This window comes from Lichenostomus cassidix, chromosome Z (assembly GCF_008360975.1).
Source record: "Lichenostomus cassidix isolate B80296 chromosome Z, HeHo_3.0, whole genome shotgun sequence".
Classification (NCBI taxonomy): Eukaryota; Metazoa; Chordata; class Aves; order Passeriformes; family Meliphagidae; genus Lichenostomus; species Lichenostomus cassidix.
In genome coordinates, this window is record NC_139511.1 from 28,485,747 (window position 1) to 28,506,074 (window position 20,328).

General features: G+C 41.1%; 1 long non-coding RNA gene across 1 annotated transcript in view; it reads left to right on the top strand.

The window, feature by feature from the left end:
* The first annotated feature begins 851 nt into the window (after positions 1-851).
* Positions 852-20,328, top strand: part of LOC146424593 (uncharacterized) — a 29,872-nt gene continuing 10,395 nt past the window's right edge. Inside the window, exons 1-2 of the long non-coding RNA XR_014846791.1 lie at positions 852-1,012; positions 18,285-18,423. This is a non-coding gene — a long non-coding RNA (uncharacterized LOC146424593). The remainder of the gene's footprint in view (positions 1,013-18,284; positions 18,424-20,328) is intronic.

Sequence of the window (20,328 nt, forward strand, 5' to 3'; positions counted from 1 at the left end):
TTTTCTATGCATACAAAAAGTAAGTAATTTGAGTTTTAAAAAAGTTAAAATTAAGATGTAGTTGTCCCACTACACTAAGAACTGTAGAAAGTATCTGTGGCGTTGACATTTTGCGTAGGCTACGATATCTTGCTGGTTGCTCTACAATAAACAGAAAGTGGCAAAAGCTGCTGAACATTCAGCGTTGGAAGTCTGGTGTTTGGGATGCGTGGTTTTGAAATGGGGGACGTTATTCATACTTCTTTGCATCTGGATGTGTACAGGGCCTGTGTGAACAGCCTGTAAGCCCACACCAGGAGATCAGCTCTCCCCTGTCGTCGGCTGCTGTCGCGTCAGGATGCAGCCCCGGAGGCCCCAGCGCCGGTTGCGGGGGCTTTTGCCCGGCTGGCGGTCCCGAGCGATCGGCGGGCAGCCCCGCACTGCGCGGGTCCCGCCGGGGACTGGCGGAGCTCCGGGGGCGAGGGGCGGGTCTGCGGCCGGGACCCGCGGGAGGGACACGCTCCCGGCCAGGAGCCGGCCGCCAGTCGGAGGCTGGCTCCCGGAGAAGGGGTCTCGGGCGCCGCTGCCCCGCGGAGCCCGCGGCAGGTCCCGGGGCTCGGTGCACCGCGCTCGGGGGCAACCCCTGGGGCGCGGCGCGGCGCAGGAGCGAACGGCGAGCGCAGCGCCCGCGGGACCGGCCGCGCCGGGAGCAGGTCCCGAGGGGGCGCGGAGGGCGGGGAGCGGGGGCGGTAGAGCACGGAGGCCGAGGCGGCCGCCGTCGGGGCTGGCCCCGGCCCAGCGCGGCTCCCCCGCCCCGGCAGGGCGAGGCGTGTCCCCCGCGGGCGCGGGCAGTGCGCGGGGCCGGCGGCGGCCGCTCCTGCGCGGCAGCGGCGGCAGCAGTGGCAGGTGTGCGGCGGCGGGGACGGGCACGGGCACGGGGACGGGCACGGGGACAGCCGCCGCAGCGCCGAGCCGAGCCGAGCCGAGCCGAGCCGAGCCGCAGCCCTCCCGGCTCTCCCGTCCGCCACTGCAGGTACGGACGGGGTCGCGCCGCGGAGCCGTGGGTGGAGGCTGTGCTGCCGCAGGTCGGTCCTGGTGGTCCCCTGCGGGGGCTGGGGGCTGCGCGGAGCCCGAAGCCTTGGCGGGAGGGAGCACGCTCCCTTCCCGCGGCCGGCGGCGAGCCTCGGCAGGGAGTCTTCCCGCCGGGACCGGCTCGGTTTGGAGGAAGGGGAGCGCGGTGTCCCCGGCAGAGCGGCGGCCCCGAGCGAGCTCTGCCTGAAGGGACCCGAGCGCCCCTCGCCAGACCGGTGGTCGCAGGCGATGAGCATCGAGAGTTGGGTGTCCCGCAGCCTCCAGAGTGGCTCGGGGCCGGCAGCAGGCCGTGCCTCCCGAAACGGCTTCTCCGGCGGGTCGCAGGGACGCGGAGAGGGACGCGGCTCTGCCCGGCCGGCGGCACTCGGCTCCCTCCCGCCGGCGGCCCCGGGCGGCAGGGTGGCTCGGCTCGTCGGCCGGAGGGTCGAAGTACTAAAAGTCACTTTCCTGTCAAAACAGTAGTTGCGCTAACGCGGAACAGGTAAAGTGTTAGCAGGAATGTGCTCAAGGAGTGAACGGTAAGAATCAAAGAACAAATTTCTCTCACGCTAATAATGGGGGGAAAGGGACAAAGCCACAGGCAGACTGTGCCGTGGTGCACAGGTGTGGTTTAGGGTAAAGGCTTTCATAGGGCAGCTACTGCGTTTTACAGCTGGCCATTGGTAAGATGTGCTTTTTGATCACATACTTAGTTATGTTTATCCCTGTGCAGGTCTGTGGAATATCTCTCTCTGCAGATACTGTCAAACATGCTCTTTTTTATTCGCACTAGTTGCTCCTCCGTAATATTTAACTGGATCCGTTCATTCCTATGACTGGAGCTGAGCCATAGTAGAAAAAATTTCTGAAGGCTATGTTTTTACTGAGCAAAAATTTATAAACAATACAACATTTTAAAGTTTTTGCTTGTTTTTTATCTGTGAACTACTTTAGTAATTTTTTTTATGAGCTCGTAATTATTCTGTGCTAGTGAGTTTGAGACATTTCTCATACAGACTGCTGCTGACACCTTCATCTCTAATTAAGCAAAAAGTTGTCAGAGACTATGGACTTGCAGCCCATGGTTTGCTGTAATCTCTTGATTTTCATTATTTATATTTAGAACAGGGAACACTTATTTGTATGAACAGAAGTGTTGCCCACGTTGTCCTGTTTATACCAATAACTTCTTTTCTACTGCTGTCCTAAAAGGAAAACTCCACTTCGTATGTGATGGTGTAGGATGCACATGCTGAATGGCCATGGGATAAGGCTTTGGTGTGTAAGATTATATTTCACTGCACCGCGAGACGTTTACCTACAGGCTCAGCTGCGTCTGAGCAAACGTGTAACAAATATGTAACAAACATGAAACAAGCCCTCTCTCTCATCAATTGGTCATGGCAACTAACAAAATACGTATAGAGCAAAAAAACAGAACACAGTAATTTATTAAGAATGTTTAAGCCTTTTGTGATTTCTACCCTGTGTGTTTCACTTGGACTGCAGGGTAAGGCAGATATAAAGGACTTGCAGGCACATAGTGGCACTAGCTACTGACCTGCTGGGTCTCCCCAGTTTACCAAATGAACCACTAAATCTAGAAAAATAAATCAGCTGCAACAACATGAGGTATAAATTGCTCTGCAGCTCACAGGCTGTCGGTTGTCCAAATTATTCAGCCCATTTTTTCTACTCAGTGTAGAAACCATACACTGATTACTCAACATTGGAAAGTCCAGAAGTTGTAAGGAAAGTTACTGCACTACAGTCCTCAGAGAGATGTACGAAATCCATCCTTACCTTTGCATTATAATTAGTTCATATTAGCCATAAAGTTAGGGAAATATATTTGTGTTACCCACCATATGACTGTTGTCACAATAACAATTTACTAGTTTACAGGCTGGGACTTCCACAACTACACCAGGTTACAAACAAATAAAAAGTAGATATAGACATCTTTCTGTCTCAAAAGGAGTTGGAGAGTTGAAAACACATCATAATTCCTTCGAGATTTTCCAAAAAGCACTTTTAAAATTAATCTACTTATGAAATCAACTATTCTGTTATTCTTCTGTTTCATTTTTCTGTTCCTGACCCTATCTATCTGCAGTTCTCTGTTGAACTTTAAAGAAAGGTGTTAATTACTATTCCTGGGTAACTTCTTACAGGGGCAGGTGTCTTGCAAATGTGTTTGTGCAATTTAAAATGTTCTTAAAATAGCTTGCTGTGAGCAGCATGTTCCTAAGTAGGTCTAAGAAACACTGATTAAGTAAAGCTCCCTACTGTGTCAAGAACATCTTTACTGTAAAGAAATTTGCAAATTCACCAGGGTTGATCTGGATTTCTGACTTTTAAGTATGGTTTAATCCTGCTTCAGGTGAAACCAAGAAAGTTTGGTTTTCAGTTTTGAGCTCAGACATTTTCAGTTCACTGCATAGAAGGCTGTCTAATGTCTACTACAGTACTGCCTTTCTTCCCCTTCATCCCACAACCTACATTGCAGACACTGCCAGCAAAGACACAACTTGTTCTTGGGAGTTTAGGTGAATCAATGATGAAATGCTGAGTACACAGAAATTGTTGCGGGAATTGTGCTTTTTCTTATATTTTCTCTTCTTTAATGTGGAGTTTTAAAAGGCAGTAGATTGGCAATTCTGAAGCAGAATCATAGGAAAAAGGAAAGGTTTACCATGGTTAGCCAATAAAAGTGGATAGCTCATGGGAATTATTCTTCTTCATGCAGAACAGGTTAAAGAAGACACCCCTCTGTACAACTGGTAAAACCGAGCAGCCCCTAAAGAATATGTTTGTGGGGTCTACAAGTAGTGTAGCTGCTAGATACATATTGAATCCAATCTAAGATGCAACAGGGGTCTCTACATAAAAACCAGAGGGACTGGTCACTTCTGATGGAGGATTCCTTGGGCAGTCATTGCTGGAGAAGACCTGCTGAACTGGTCTTTGAGGGGTAACACATCAAGACCAACACAATAGCAGAAGAAATGTGATTTTTTTTCCCCTGTCCTGTTTATAAACATGAGAAGATTTTTGTGCTCAGTAAGTGTTCTCCAATATCTGACCATGACTAATTTAGCCAGAATAATGAAGTGCATTATTTGTTGCACCCAGTAACTGGAAGATTCACCTAAAACAGTATCAGACTGGAGAGTGTCTACACAGCTACTGCCGGGCAAGCTAACCTCGAAGTGGATTTTGAAAATAATCCCATGGTTGTTTTCTTGCTTGTATGAAGCTACCTTCTCTTTTGAGGTCTACTTGAGAAAATCTATGGAAAACATTGACTTGGTGTTGTTTCAGTTTTGGTTTTTTTTAAATTGAGTTACCACTATCTGATTTCTTAAATTCTAAGATTAAAGAATGAAACCTATGAAAGAATAATTTTAGACATGCATTTTATATTAAAAAAATTGCAATGTATTGGAATTTTCTCATTAATTTTCTCACATATTGAAATGGGCTATGTACATGAACACAGTAAAAAGAGAGAAATATTTTTTTTCCCCCCTAGATAATAGTAGTTAATTAAAACAAGATTTTGTGGTCATAAGGTCTCCATCAACAGACTTCTAATCACACCGTTTGTGTTCATGCATTCAAGAAAACGGCATCTTACTAGTAGCCAATAATGTTGTGTCTATTTAAAATAGTATAAATACTGAAATTAGATACCAGCCTTATGGGTTTTATTTTTTCTTTCTTTGCTGATTCTAAAGAAGTTTTAAAATGCATTCAGAGCATAAGCATTCACTGCTCATTTGCTCTGTTTTAAAAATCTTCCACATTTTAGTCTCTGTAATTTTTACCTCCTGATTATCTCGAAAATTTGTGAATACTATTTTTAAAAACAACTGCTTGTTGTATTTTGCTAAATGAAGTATTGGCTCAATTCCTCTGAATGTCAGGGCTCATTCTGATATTGAAGCTTGTGGAAATGAGTGGTGCATAGCACTCTACCAGATCAAATCCCAACAGATACTTATTTACTACCGAATACAAGCTTAGTTTTTTATTTCACTAACTTTCTTGAAGAAATTTGATTTTGTATTAACAGTATTTACTAGCTATATGCTCAAAAACTTTTCACAAGTTTTTTAAAGTTTTTTACCTTGTACTGAAAAGACCATGATCTGGGAAATCACTAAGCATAGCACATTAAAGGACAGACTTTGCACTGCTTGTTGCAGAAGTTACAGGAGATATGTGAATTAAGTATAGGGGTGGGAGAAATTTAAAGAGTTATTTTGCTATACAGATATTGAAAGACCTCCTAGTACACTGAATTCCTTCTCAAGCCTGCATTTCCTATGTGAAGCAGGTACTTGACTTTCAAAGTTTTTAAAAATGTTTACTAGTTGTTAGCACTTTGTTTTCTGAATAGCCATGATGAAATACACGAAGACAGAACAACAGATATGATGATAACCACCCTGCTATGCTGCCGAAATAGTCACCGAAAGGATATCAAACCTAGCCAGGATATCCAGAACATGCATGTTCTGACTGTATTTACCCTACTCTTCACCCAAGTCTTGCAGGTTTTGTGAAATAGAATTAGTTTGTTATGAGACACTCAGAAATCACACACAACACTTGTACTAAAGGCACATTCAGGAAGAAATTTTAAAAATCATCTTTGGTCTCCAATGGATAAAATTAAATAAAATCAAACGTGATTCAAGAAATGAGGCAAAAGATATTAAAAAAAAATAAAATAATTATTTCACCAGATGAAGGTGGGACTCTAATAAGTGAAAAACAGTCAGTAAATATTCCATCTCTGGATTTTGTGTTTTGTTGACTGCTTTCAAGTTTAGTAGATGTGTTGATACAAATCTTACAAAAATGTTAGCTGTTGTCTTTTAAAAGAAATTATGTCTTTCTCTTTTCACAAAAGAAAAGGTCTATTTGTAGCAATGTCCATTTCATCTATCCAGGGCAGCAAGAAAGCAAGTCTGCCTGTGACACCAGCGTTGGTCTTACCGAAGGCTTCTGGCCTTTACAAGTCATACTCTCCCTTTTTTCTTCCCTTTTTTTTTTGTGACCACAACAGAGAGATGTAATTTCTTTTAAAAGAAAACAGCTAACATTATTGTAAAATTTGTATCAGCATGTCTACTAAACTTGAAAGCAGACAGCAAAAGACAAAATCCAGAGAAGGTAGATTTACTGACTGTACTGTAGGACAGTACTATCCTATCTTTCATCATCATGTCTCTCTTTAAAAACATATGTCAAATTTAAGAACTAATTCATCTGCCCTATTCTTAAACTTGTCATAGCTCATTCCCATGAAGACATTCCTCCTACCACTAACCTCTCCTCTGATGGGAAGTTCTCACAGCATCTGTTCATCTGCCAACTGCACAGCATCACTAACAAGCGAGGGAAGACCAAGGCACAGAAGAGATGGGCAGAGCTATTCTGAGCTGAGCCCAATATTAAGTTCAGCTATACTGTAGAGGCAAATTCCTTTCTCTTCTGCTCCCAGCCCCCTCAAAGAACAACCAAATCCAAAGTATTATTTTTCACTAAACTGTACTTTTATTGTGGATTTTGAGCTGCCAAGAATAAAACCTTGCTTAAATTCCTTAATTCTGCCCATCCTGTAATGCTTCCCACCTTCTTGGCATGTTCTTCTGTCATGTGAGGGAATGCTGTGCCTTCTTGCTCTGGCCAGAGCCTGACTGTCCTCCCTACTGTTTTCTAAGGAGAAACAGCACTGCTTAACTAGCTCCTTCCTGAGGAGACACAATAGCCACATGGGTTGCTGACAGAAATGGAAGTAGCACAAGGAATCCCTAGCTAAGGTAACAATTAGAATTTACACAAGGATTTCTTCTTTATTTATAATTCCTTCCATTTCTTCCAACCCTATGCTTTCTCCTTCTGTTCACAGCTCCTTCATGCAATACTCTTGCACTAAGAAATAGAAAACAAAGACAACTGTGCGTAGTAGAACAAATGTCATTCCCATATCTGAGATTTTACAGTTCTAAGAAGTCTCCAAAAAAGAGGATAGCTTGCTTCAATTCTTGGAATAACTTGGTCAAACACAAAGAAAGAGAAACTTCAAGATAAGGGACCACTCAAAACTAAGCTGGGAGTGTACTTCTTTCTGTAGCTAAGGACAACACTGGTTTGTTCTTTTGCCAAGCATCCCACTAGAGTGACAAACATCACCTCAAAACAAAAATCTTGATTCTATTCCCAGGCTAGAAATTCGTCTGTAACTGCAGAGTGTTCTGCAAATATTTAAAGCAGCCTGTTTGCTTTACAAAATCTAAAAAAGGCACAAACCTGCTTCCACCACTACTTGCACAAAGTCCAAAATCTCAGGTAAATCATAGTTCTAATGCATTAGTAAACAGCCTTTACAGCTACAAAGATACTTCAGAGATTTCTTTTTCTGCATTCTCTTGTGCCATTGCCTATCAGGAGCAGTCTGCTGCCTTGAAAACATGACTTACACCACTTGTGTCACTCAATAGCAAAAATCTTGTCTTGATTTTAAAGTTTTCAAACTTGTTCCCTATGAAGAAAAGTTTTATTTACACAAAGAATTACACAATTATTGCACAAGGAATTAATATAATTAACCCATACACTGGGATAATTATAACTGCTTATCTAACCTCTCCTTACTCCTCCCCAAATTAGATGCAGGGACCATTTAAAAAATCCATGGTTACACACAGCTGTGACACTTGTTGTGGAGTCCAGATGTCAAATACTAAAGAATAAAATAAAGGTTACAACTGTTTAGCATAGACTTGGGCTAGCCAGGTGGTATAGAAGGATGATTTTTTCCTCTGTTTGTATGTAATCCTATTGACTCCAATTCTTCTTCATGTTAAAAGTTGAAGAAATCTTTTTATATAATTGAGTAGGTACTTTACTTGCCATAGTAAAAGTTTTGTCTTGAAATAATCTGTAAACACATCCACTCTTTAAACTCTCTGTCTCTGAATATATGTGCAGGGCAAACAATTTTGTCCTAGTGCAATTCTTTAAAGAAGTCTTCTGAAAAGCTAAGTTAAGTGGGCTTAAACTGAAGCAGTGCCAAAAGGAAGTTTTACTTTAAGTGTAACTCATCTGAATTTTTTGATTGTGCCTTGAGAACTGGTTCTCTTAATCTGTTTGAATAAATAAAGGAAGTAAGGCTGTTTCTTTGCCAATAGAGAATATACAAGTATTAGTTGGCTTACATTTTCACAAAACAGCATTTAACCTTGTTGTTCCACTTAGGAGTGTTATCTGTCATTTGTATCAAACTTTTTTCCAACTGAAAGATGATTATCTTGTCAAACAATGTGTTGAGGTGCTATCCATTACATCCTCTTTGCTGTGGAATTGTGTACTAGCACTATACAAGATACTCCTGAAAAAAAAGAATAAAAAATTTCATTACTAAAACGCAGTTAAAATTAGTCTTCCAGGGACAAAGCTATGTTTGCTATAAGCTTATGGAATGCCTTGTTCCTTTTTAAAAGATTGCAGAATTTCCCGTCATCACTGACCTTTATTTTAGCAATTTTTTAAAGGTATATTTTTTTGCATTTGGCTACACTTTATCTGACTCACCTAATGAATTCTCACTGGAAAAAGAAATATTCAGAAGACCTGAGTTCATGTTTCTTTTTGTGGCAATCTGTTATTTCCCTTGATATACTAATTCCTCACAGAGTGTTTTAAAAGGACAGAATTCACACAGGAGAATGGAAATGCTATTGACCTCATTCTGGTTTCATTCACATTCTGACTTCCAAACATAAGCATTAGTCTGTCCATGCTTCCACCAAGTCAGTGGCAAAATTCCATTTACCCAGAAGACTCAATTGTCAGCTGTTAATTTATCTTGATTTTTGGAGTTTTTACTTCCCGCAAGGATGAGAGGTGTTCATGTTGCACCGATTTGGGGTCCAAATACAGAGTTCAGAAATCTCAGGATCCTGTATTCCAAACTTTGTCCTAAATTTTTTTAATCTTAAAGACACATAAGAAGTTTAATGTAATTGTGACAAGCACCTTTATCAGATTTAGTAATGTCAGTCATCACTGTGTTTGATGTTAAAAATTACTGATTTAATTTTTGAAAAATACACTTACTTTCCTGCTTAATCATGTGACTTACTTTACTGGTATCTTGTGCAAGTTTGGATTCAGTTTTGGATAACAGGTATGATGACTTTCTAGCCAATCAAAATCAAATATCTGAGAGTGTAGTATCTCTTTAATTTTTACAAATTGATGTAATGAGTAGACTCTTTAGATAAGTTGAAGAGTTATTTGAAGCAGTACATCCATCACCTGCAGTGAAGTTTAAAACCCAGAATTTTAGTCCAGGTAATTTTTTTAAAACAGGGTCTGACATTAAAATCACAGGGATTTCTTTCATAAATAAGGACTACAGGAGCATTGGCGTATCTGTAGCATCAGATATGTTGGCAAGTTTTATGTGTTTCTGTCTGGTTTTATCTGATTCCATTTGAATTGTTTTCATTTCAATCTAACTTATAAACAACAGGGTTTGAAGTTGTTATTCATGTTGCAGACTTCTCCATTGAAACATGTGAGGTGTATTGCTTAATTCAAATACTGATAAAATGTGTATTTTATTTATATATGCAGAAATATGAATGTAAGTGAATGAAATAGAACTGAAGCTACATTGTCTTTAAACAAACTCACAGGTCAGAATTTTTTTAAAGTATTAGAATCAGACACCTGCATCAGGGTGACAGCTTTTTCATTATCAGGTGAAATCAGGGATATTAGTGGGCCAAGGCTCAGTGATGCATCGTTAAATGCTGAGACAAATCCATCCAATCACATACCTCATATCCTTGGCACTGGGACCACCTTGAAGATTGCTGAGTCTCCCAGAGACTTGGAATTCAGCTAAATCTGGGAAACTAGGCCTTCACAGGATTATTCATTCTGTGATCTTCCCAATAATCTTTCATTCTGAAGCTCCACTTTCTTTCAGCACCCATAGAAAGGCAGGCAATGCATTATTCCTCAAAAGACATAGTCTGTACTATATGTCTCTCTTATTCCCACAGCCACACTCAAAAAGTTAGATTCTTTTAAAGGACAAAAATCGCAATTTAAAGAAGATTAATTCAGCGATTGAAGTAATATCCAGTGCAAAGATCAAAGCAGCTCAGGCTAATGTTACTTAAAGTAATTAATTTTTTTTTTTTAGCTTGAGCCTAAACATCATCATTTGTGAAGGTAGCTGAGGATCAGCTATACCTTAGCTAGCTTCAACACAGAGATACAAAGATTCACAAAAAATTGCAGAAACTTTATTTTTAATTTTTTTAATGCCAAAAAAAGACATGCCTTAAAAAAAAATAAAAGGAAAATAAAAAGCCCCATATGTAGCCCCAATAGGCTCAATTAAAAACCCACAGAAATTAACTGGAATCTCTTTGACAGGGGTGTGTCTTCTGAGACCATGCAAGAAAATTAGGCTATAGCGTAATTGCATAGGTTTAAGTAGCTGGGGAAAGAAGAGAATTTTTTGTTATATTTAACTAGAAGAATACCCATGGAAAACTTAGTATGGAAGAATCCTTCAACTGAAGGAAGAGGGGAGTTCTATTCAGTCAAATCCAGTTAGAAAGAGTAATGGTTTTATACGGTAATAAGTGAATAAATATTTCTGGGTGAATAATATATAAAATCTCCTATGGCCAAGTAATTTGGTGTGAGGGAGGAATATATGTGAGCCTTTTTAAAAGAAATATGACAAGGTTTTCCTCAAAGAATATTTCAAGCAGCAGTATGTTCTTCTCTTTCTAGCTGCTGCTTCTTTATTGTTGATATGTTCCCAGCTGAAAGTTTTCCTGGGAACTGGGATTGCAGAATATCCTAGAAACTGCTTGCCTGCTCATTCCTTCCATCTACTTCCTGGTGCAGGATGCTTTCAGATTTTCAGAAATCTCCCAAATGTTCCTTGGGAACCCAGTCCATAGGAGAGTTGACATGGCTTTGGCCTCAGTCTCCCTACAACTTGGAGCCCCTCCTGATTGTTCACCAGTCCTGTAGGATTAAGAGTGTTACTCCTCAGCAGTGTTGTGTGTGCATATGTTGTGTTGCTCTCCTTGGAGTGAAGTATTTCTTTCCTTCAAAAATCTGCATTTAATGTATTATTCTGCATTTAATGTAAAAAAATACTTTAGCCAGTGCAATACATAAAAATTAATTAAAATGCAATTAAGTGAATTTATGACAGGCTCTTATCTTTAAAAATTTCAGGCTGTTATTCTGGGGAAATTAGGCATAGTCTCTCTATAATTAGTGAGAAAATATATTGAAATGGATCATGTATGTTGGACCCTGCCAAAAGACTTGTTTTAAAAACAAAAATCCTTGAGGGAATGTCCCAAATTCCCAGTTTTATGAAGCTTCAGAATTTGTTTGTAGACCTTTACATTACCAGGTCTGCATAATTACAGGGATTAAAATATGCCCGTAAGGCTGCCTGTTTTCTCCTGGTGCTTTCCCTCACACATACTCTGCTGCTGCTAATGCCAGTGCAGCTCCTGGTTCTGATAGTGGGAGTCCTATAATACAAGAAGCTCCAGGCAACTGCCAATGCTTTGAATACTGGTTGTCTAAACCTGCTCAGAGCAGGTCTATACACAATAACCAGGTGATGCTGGGGGTTGGAAGGTAACTTTGCATTCTCTACTGCAAGGTTCATCCCTGTGAATCAGTATCAACAATGGTTATTTCTCCCTTCCTTTGTCCCTTCACAAAGGCTTAGCCTCCATGGTTCGTGTGAAGTTTTGCCTTTGTTTCAAGAGCCTTTTAAAGCTACAGCTTAGCTTTGGTGAGGTGCTGGTCCTTTGTCTGATTCAAGCCCTTTTCATAGAATTACAGAATCATAGAAGGGGTTGGGTTGGAAGGCACCTTAAAGACCATTTTGTTCCAACTCTTCTGCCATGGACAGGGACTCCTACTAGACCAGGTTGCTCAGATCTCCATCCAACCTGGCACTGAACACTTCCAGGGATGGAGCAGCCACAGCTTCTCTGGAAAACCTGCTCCAGTGCCTCACCACCCTCACAGTAAAGAAATTCTTGATATCTAATCTAAACCTTCCTTCTTTCAGTTTAAAGCTGTTATCCCTTGCCCTATCACTATATATCCTTGTCAAAAGCCCATCTGCAGCACCTTTTAGGTGCTCAAGGCTGCTATTAGGTCTTTTCTGAGCAGCATTCTCTCCAAGCTGAACAACCCCAGGTTTCTCAGCCTGTTTTCATAGAAGAGGTCCTCCAGCCCTTTAATATTTCTGGCACTCTGCTGGACTCTCTCCAGGAGGTCCATATTGTTTTTATAGTGGGGGCCCCAGAACTGGACACAGTAATCCTGGTAGGGTCTAACCAGAGTGAAGCAGAGGGTTGGACTCTCCTCCCTCAGCCTGCTGGCCAAGCTGCTTTGGATGCAGCCCAGGACCTGGCTGGACTTCTGGGCTGCAAGTGCACATTAACAGATCATGTCCAGCTTCTCATATGCCAGCACCCCCAAGTGCTTCTCTCTAGGGCTGCTCTAATTCCTTTCTCTACCCAGCCTGTATTTGTGCTTGGGATTGTCACAACCCTGGTGTAGGACCTTGTGATTTGCTTTGTTGAGCTTTATGTGGTTTTCAGAGACCCTCTCCAGCCTGTCCAGGTCCCTCTGGATGGCATCCCTTCTCTCCAACGTGTTGACTGTCCCACACAGCTTGGTGTCAGTGGCAAACCTGCTGAGGGTGCTTTTGGTCCCACTATCCATGTCACTGACAAAGATGCTGACCAGCACCAGTCACAGTGAGGGACCTGAGGGACCTGACTAACCCTAACTGACCCCTGAGGGACAGCACTCATCACTGGTCTCCATTTGAACATTGACCACAACTCTTTGAGTGCAACCATCCAATTCCTTGTCAGCTGAGTGGTCCATCCATCAAATCCATGTCTCTCTAATTTAGGGACAAGGATGCCATGTATGACAGTGTCAAATGCTTTGCATAAGTCCAGGCAGATAATGTCTGTTGCCCTTCCCTTGTCCACCACTGCTGTAACCCAATTGTAGAAGGCCACCAGATTTGTCAGTCACAGTTTGTCCTTAGTGAAGCCATGTTGTTTGTCACTAATCACCTCTTTATTTTCCATCATCTTTGCACAATTTCCGGGTGAATCTATTCCATGATCTTGCCAGACACAGAGGTGACTGGCCTGTAATTCACCAGGTCTTCCTTTCCCCCCCCCCCATTTTAAAAACGGAGGTAATGTTTTTCAGTCAGTGAGAATTTCATCAGACTATCACAACTTCTCTCACTGGGTGGACAGTAGGCCTTTCATCTGCCATTTCTCTCAGCTGTGTCTCATCATGTTCCATGCACTTGTGCACCTTCAGTTTCCTTAGATGAGCTCAAACCAGATCCTCTCCTACAGTGACTGCTTCTTCATTCTCTGCAGTCCCTGCCTTTATCTTCTGCACTGGGCTGGAACAATTGCTGGTAAAGACTAAGGCAAAAAAGTCATGGAGTACCAAAGCCTTCTCCATGTCCTGGGTAATCAGGCCATCTGTTTACATCTGAAGAGGATCAATATTTTCCTTAGTTTTCCTTTTATCACCTGCAGAAGCTTTTCTTGTTGCTCTTGGCATTCCTTTATATATAGGTCAGATTTAATTCTATCAGGGATTTAGTTTTCATAGAATCATACAATCTGTCAGCTTGGACATTGTCTCTGTGTTCCTCACAGTCTCTCTCTTCTTGTTTCCATGCTCTTTAGGCTATTTTTTTAATGTGTGTGAGTTTGTCCAGTTGTTCCTTGTTCATCCATACAGACCTCCTGGCAATTTTGTCTGACATGATCTTTGTTGGGATCACTCCTGATCCTGGAGGTGAATCTTGAATATTAACAAGCTTTCTCTCTTCTCTCCAGGATTTTATCCCATGGTACTCTACCAAACAGATCCTTCAAGAGGGCAAAATTTGCTCTCCTGAAGTCGAGGGCAGTAAGCTTGCTCTGCCCCCTCTTTGTGGCCTAAAGATCTTTCTCTTCATCGCTTCATCGTCACTGCAGCCAAGGCTGCCCTGGAGCTTCTCATTCCACAACAACCTCTGCTCGTGGGTGAGAACAAGGTCCCACACAGCATCTTTCCCTATTGGCTTCTCTGTCATTTGGAGAAGGAAGTTGCCATCAGTGCTCTCCAGGAACCTCTTGGGTTGCTTTTGTCCTGCTGTGTTGTCCCTTGAACAGCTGTTGGGATGGTTCCAGCCCCTCTGTGGACCAGGTTTGTGAATGTGGGGCTGCTCCTGTGTGTCTGTACAGGGACTCATCTGCTTGGCCTTCCTGGACAGGCAGCCTGTAGCATCCCCCTGCTATAAGGTCACCTATCCCTCCCCTCCTTTCAGCCCACACCCAGTTCAACAGGGCCTTTCAAACACTTTCCCTTTGACCAGGAGGATTGATGAAAACACTACCTTCCCTTCAGAGCCCCTTAATGTCACATCCAGGGCTCTGTATTCCTTCCTGCTACTCCTCAGGCTGCTCCTGGCTGAGTCACTGTTGCTGCACTGTGAAACAGCAGCACTGTGTAATCGTCAGTGAACTGTATGAGGCTCAGTAGTCTCTCAGTGACATCTCTGCCATGATATCCCAGTAAGCAGGACATCTCTAGAGAGCGTGTCAGTTCACCAAATGGGTACCTCTGAACCTCTCAGAGGAGTCACCTGCTGCTATCACCCATTGTCTTTTCTTAGTTGCGCTGTTTGTTATACAGGAAGCAAATGGGGCTACCTTACTCAGCCCTGGTGCCTCTCCTGATCTGGCAGATCTTTCTTCTTCAGTCTGCAGAGTGTTGAAGTTATTCTTTATGGAATTCTCTTCTTTCTGCAGGTCCTTGCTATTGGAAGCTTCTGTTCTTCTGTGTTATCACCCCCCTTCCTTCTGGATGTGTTATATCTTCTTTTGCTGTCACTCTTTCCTGCTCCCCTGCTGCAATGTGTTTGAAAATTGTAAAGAGTAGTCTAAGAGTGGAAGACACTGTAATACATCAAATGAATAAGCCTGTAATCTGCTTGCTTTCCCCTTTCAGATTCTTACCTGGCCATACTGAAGATAAGTTGTGTTCTTCTACTGAACGTTTTAATAGGGAGAACAGATGACATTGTCAAGCATTAAGAAAAATGCACTAACCCACCTCTGTTTTTATCTGTTATAATTTTTTTTTCCTTAGTCAGAAAATGGTTCTTTCAGCAGCTGGCTTTCTTTATGCATTTGGTAGTGTTTCATGTATTGCCAGATACTGAACCTGCTGGTCTTTGTAGTTCACAGGGTCTGTGGAAAAACCTACAAAATCTAAAAAAGCCATTAATTATATTAGATTATTTAGAGCTTCTTTTTTTTTTTCACAGTAAACTTTGTCTAAAATGAGCTGTGGCATCGAAGGCACTTTATCAGCAGATTATCAGAATCTTGTACTGCAAGCACCTCATGTTAGTTCTGCAAGCTCTACACATCTCTGATTTGAGTTTCAGGGATGGATTTGTCAAAGGGGATAACTACCAGCAGCAGCCCATTACTGCTGCAAAGCATACTCTTGCTGGTGGTTTGAACTGATTCAATTTTGGGTCATCACAGCATGCCAAATCCAGACTCTTTGGGTTAGTGGCACAGCTAGGATGTGCAGCTTTGAAATAATACCTCCCTTGGCCTAAGTCCAGACTAAGCTGCATTTCATACACTGCCCTCCAAAAAAACAGGCTTTGTTAGGACAAAAGTGATTGTATGAGACATCAGATTGGCAGGTCAGAGAGCATCAACGTTAACACACCCTGATCTTGTCTGCTGACGCTGCTGTTTAATTTAAATCTTGTTTATTTTATGTCATGTCAGAGTATAAAAACCCTCCACTGATGTGAGTACACATACACGCAAACACTCTGCAGAATATGATCCCAAGTATAAGCAGTTTTCAATGCAGAAAAAAGTATTGGAAAAGTCATTATCTTAAGCAAATGCGGAGATTTTTGCAGAAGTTTTAACATAACCACACTGACTTAGAAAACATCTGTAAATAATGGTAAAGAAAAGTTATATATGAACATAAGAGCTTCATACATGTTTATAAACTAAATTCTAAAGGCAGAAAGTCTTAGCAAACACAAAATAGGCAATTAAATATGTTTTTTTCTGTATATCTATGAATTTTTGTGAAATAAGTGTTTGAAACTTACAATTTACTTTCCATTTTAAAGAATTTTAACGTTTTCCTATCCTGAGATACCTGAATGGAAAATTCTAATGGCATTCCCTGATAACATGATAACAGGGTAGGTTTAAGGGCTTTTCATTAAATATAATTTGAAAGGGACTCTTTGAAATATCATTCACATACCTTCAACTCCACACAGCTTTTTTATAAAAAAGTTACTGGTGTAAAACAGTCTTTCAGCTGTGTAAGACAGCTGTGTCTCAGTTATGTGAGACAGCTTGCCTGCTAATTGTAATGTTGATTAAAGACACTAGTGTTAACAAGGACAACAAAAGGTGCTCTCTTGTGGTATTTTGAAATGTGATGAAGTGCTTGGCTCCAGAATGTTTTCTATTCTTTTTATGTGAAATGGAAAAATGAAGAAAACTCCCTTTTTGATGGCTGTAAGTTGTATATTGTGAAGGGGCTTGATTATTGATAGCAAGGTAACACCCAAATGAGGCTACACTGTACAATCTCAGTTTTGAAATGTTTTGTTGAACCCCAGCTTCTTCAAAGATTATCTAAAAATTTTTGTGCTACCAGGGGGTCTGGCAATCATGAATTCATTTCTCTTTTGTTAAAGATGTTGTAACAAATGTAAACAATTTATCCTTTGCTTTTCTCCTCATTCTGAAAAATATGGGGAAAAACCCCCAAAACTACTGTCTTGGTTTGAAAGACATGTGTCTGCCAAAGAAGGCAGGAACCTCCCTTAGAATAGAGAATATGACCCCCCCTTCCCTCTGAATTATTATAACTTTGAAATCAAGGGGGTGTCAGGCAAGAGATATGGGAAAAAGAATAACAGTTCTTTACTAGTCCTTATAACAAGGCAATAATACAGAAACAATGGTTTAAACTGACAAAGTCAGAATACAACCTGCCAGCAGGTTAGTCAGGATGGTGGTAGCAGTTCAGTTAAATGGTGGCTGCAGCCCCGTTGGAGTGATGGATGTGGTCTGGTTGAAGTGATGATCCTGCAGAAAGGTCTGGTTGGTCTATGGAGGTCCAATGGTGACTCTTGAGCTTTTCTTCTCTGGGAATCCAGTGGAAGTGGTAGTCCAGTGTTCCAAAGACTCAGCTGACATGCAGGTAGGAATGTTCAGTTCCTTCTCTCTGGGCAGAGCATCTCACAGTGGGATGATGTAATCTTATGAGTCACTCCCAGAGACCTTGATGGCCCATGAGCAGAGATAGCCCCCTGGAGGATGTTATCAAGGCTGAGTCCTGCTGAAGATAAAGAACACTGCCCCACCTGTTTTTAACAGGTGATTATGAAGATGGTAACAGAACACCTACTTTTTGGTTACACCTTCCATGTAACCCAAGACAATTACCAAAACTCCACAATATTAATATCAAGGTGTCAGGTTTGAATACAGAGTTTGGAACTGAAAATTAAAGGTCCAGTTGACAACTTGCGCAGCTGACAACATCATCTGTTTAGTAAAGCATATGCTTGGTATTGTGAATGACTGATCTGGTCAGTGTGCTGACAACCATGTGATGGTTAGACCTGGTCAATGTGCTCCAGAGGGTTATCAAATTATTACTTTTACGTTTCACTGTTGCCATTCTGGCTACTATATAGCACCATGATTGGAGAAATATATTAAAATATCTCCCCTCCTTTGTTTCAAATAAGTGGAAAGGAAACACCAAACAGCAGTCAAACAGTGCAAGTGCAGCACTGTGGGCAAGGTAAAACAGGTGAGTCTGTCTCCAGTTTTGTAATGACTACCACTTTCCTCCTGAAAATCTGTCTCCTTGGCAAATCTGCTGTGCCCCCCTCCCCCAAATGCATGCAAATGGTTGTGCGAATGGAAATAGATTACAAGAAAGTGTCATTTCTAGGTATGAATGAAGCTTCTGATGTATTTTTGTAACAGCAAATGTGTGTGTTTTAAATCTCTTTAAATCTCTTCCTTTGGCATCACTTTTTTGTTCAGGTGAATCTAGGACAAGGAGATGGACCAAACACAGAAAATTAATTTAAAATGAAGTGACTTGAGAATATGATTCTACTGTGGTGCATAGGATACAGCTCTAGATCAGCCAACCTCTGTCTTGGATTTTATTGATGCTTTGGTAAGAAAAGTCCTGAATACGTTACTGTTTTATGAAGAATAGTTAAGCAAACACTGTCTGTGCTCTGCCACTGTTACAGGCAGAGAAATACAAACTTGTCTTTTGTTGGGGATTTTTTTGAGACCTCATAACTTAAGGGGTAAAAACCCACTCACATTAGCATTACTGTTCACTGTACAGTGAGACTGATACTCAGATGTTTTCTTTAATAGTGTGAAGCTTTTACATAAATTTTGCTTTTCTCTTTTCGATCAAATAAATCACACTTAAAGATTTTACAATTCCCACAGATACCTTTCCAAGAAGTTCCTTTATGCAGAGCTGGAGGGGAGGCAAGATGTTGGCATAGCTGTTGACCTAAAAACCTGCTATGCCAACATATTGTCATCTTTCCTGTCTGTTTGCGGCAGAGGGAAGTTATACATTGTAATGGGCATTTGGCACAGCTTTAGTCTTTATAGATAACTTGAAATGTCATTTCTCTGGCCCAGCTTTTGAGTCAATGAGGCAAGTGTTTATTAGTTACCTAACAACCAAAGGAGGGACAGAATTTGACTTGGGTTTTTTTGTTACTCGAACGACAAACAGCTTAACATGCTCTGAAAAGGTTAATGTGGAGATGCAGAAGGAAAGGGGCTTGAGGAGGTCATCAGGGGACAGGATAAGAATTGAGTGGTTCACTGTCTGACCTCTACACATTTGCAGAGAGATTATGAGTTGCCTGCATATGAGTATTTCTGTTTACATAATTTTTCCTCTTCTGATTATATTCTCCATCCCTGTGTACTTTTCATGTTTGTACTTTCTGTTAAAAGCCATCTAGTAAAGGGTGTTGAACAATGAGAATACAGTGGTAGTCATATAATGAATGAGCATCCACTAATGAAATATTGTAGCTGCGTTTCACTGTTGATCTGTTTCCAATACCTAATTAAGAAAAATAAAACAGTAAAATTTGATCTAGAAGAAGGTCTCATGATTGCTGAACAGGGAACCTCATAAAAATAAAAATTCCATGTGGCATTTTAATCATTCATGTACTTATTATACATAAGATGTTACTTCAAATAATTAGAATTTTGCTTTGAGAATCTAAAATTAGAGGCTGGAACAAGAGTAGCAGTGCTACTTAAAAATACTATAATGAAGCAGAACTTGATTCCACCTAGCATACATGAAGGTATATAAAAGCAGACATAAAAGTAGTCCTTTTACACTTCTAATTTTTTCCTGTCACTCAAATATTGTGTTTGATCCGTATAGTAAAAAAAGTGGTTTGTTACAATTAGGCTGTGTCATTGCCAAACCTAACTTTGGGGTTGTATCTGCACCCATCATAACAAAGTTATTATAATTAAATGTTCTCAATTCTTTCAGCTATGTGATATTCAGTTTTATTTAGCTTCTACATTTGAACCATGTATCTGCAGTGAGAGATCATTCAAGCGATATATAAACTTTTCTATATACTATAATTCTTCAATGCACTCATGATGACAAACATGGAGTAGCAGACCAAATATGAAATACAAAATACAAGCACGAATACAAAAACTCCATCATTCCAGCAAGCATAAAAAAATCTTCTCTCCTGATCAGAGCTGAAATTAATCTGATATTTAAATAACAAGGTCCAAAGGCAAAACCACACTACTGTATCTTTTTTCTAAAAGCAGGATGCAGGCATAACTGGAAATTCAGCTCCCCTCCTGTACCAAACTTACCATGGATCCAGAGAGCAGCTGTCATCCTTATTGTGGCAAGGTGACTTCTTGCTCTCAAACAACAAGTAGTGTCCCATTATTTGAGTGCCTAGTCTGGGGTACTGGACCTTGCACTGCTGTTCTAATAAACAAAATAAATGTTACTTGGTTTTCTGTAGGGAAAGTAACAATGAGAAGGCAC